Consider the following 1,254-nt stretch of genomic DNA (forward strand, 5'->3'; position numbering starts at 1 on the left):
AACCTACCGGGGTACGGAACTCGAGGAGCCTTGGTAGGCTCTGGTGAGGGAGGAGAACCCTTCTCTTGTTGGGGCGGTGTTGCGGTCTCCTCGGTAGGCGGCGGACCTTCCGCAGGACCCACGGTATGGTTTCGTAGTGTTATGAGATGAACTTGTGCCTTTGGGTTTGTTTCGGTATTACTTGGTAACGCGCCTTGTGGTCTCTCAGAGAAATTTTGGGCTAGTTGACTTATTTGTTTTTCGATATTCTTAATACTAGCTTGTTGATTTCTAAAATTTGATTCTAATTGCAGAAACCTATCTGAGTTTTTCTTTTCAGTGTCGGAGATGAGGCGAGATATAGTATCTTTAAGCCTCTCTCGTCCATCTTGTTGTTGAGAAAAATTTTGTGACTCATTCATCGGTTGTTGAAAGTTTGTTCGTTGATTTAGATTTTGTTGGTTACTACTATTGTCGGGTTCTCTCCAACCAAGGTTAGGGTGGTTACGCCATCCTTGGTTGTAGGTGCCCGTTGGGGGACCCGACGGCCTAGGTCTATTATCAATGTAGTTTACCAACTCTGTTTGATCATCTGTTTCTTTCATACAACTCCAATTTTCATGTGGCCCACCACACCCTTCACAAGCCATAACCGAGACTGTTTTTGTCATTTCTAGCTTTTTAATTTTTGAAGAAAGGGCCTCGATTTGGGCTTGTAAAGAAGTGCTTTCATCTACCTTATGGGCGCCCGGGGCAATAGATTTATTGCCTCGGGGAGTGTGCCATTGAAAATTGGTTTGAGCAATTTCCTCAATCTGATTATATATTTCTTGCGGGCGGCGATTACCTAAAAGTCCCCCGGAGCTAGAGTCAAGTGTTTGTCTAGTATGTGGCAACAATCCATTATAGAAGGTGGATACTTGTTGCCACACTGCAAGACCGTGATGAGGACACTTTCGTAATAGCTCCTTGAATCTTTCCCAAGTTTCATATAAGGATTCCCCCTCGTCTTGCGAGTATGTATTAATTTCAGTCATTAATTTTGGTCGTTTTAGCGGGAGGGAAATACTTATATAGAAATTTTTGGGCTAGTTCATCCCAGGTGTTTACCGAACCAACTCGGAGGGTGTTAAGCCAAACTTTTGCTCGGTCTTTTAGTGAAAATGGAAACATTCGAAGGTGAATGGCGTCATTTTATGCTCCATTGATCCGAAAGGTATCACATATTTCAAAGAAATTAGTAATATGTAGATGGGGATCCTCGTCTGCAAGCCC

At 43.3% G+C, this 1,254-nt stretch overlaps 1 non-coding gene across 1 annotated transcript; it reads left to right on the plus strand.

Moving 5' to 3' along the window:
• The first annotated feature begins 915 nt into the window (after nt 1–915).
• On the plus strand, nt 916–1,022 carry LOC118483087. The gene has a single exon (XR_004869562.1). It is a non-coding gene; the product is annotated as a small nucleolar RNA R71 (small nucleolar RNA).
• Nucleotides 1,023–1,254: the final 232 nt, after the last annotated feature.

This window comes from Helianthus annuus, chromosome 1 (genome assembly GCF_002127325.2).
Source record: "Helianthus annuus cultivar XRQ/B chromosome 1, HanXRQr2.0-SUNRISE, whole genome shotgun sequence".
Lineage (NCBI taxonomy): Eukaryota > Viridiplantae > Streptophyta > Magnoliopsida > Asterales > Asteraceae > Helianthus > Helianthus annuus.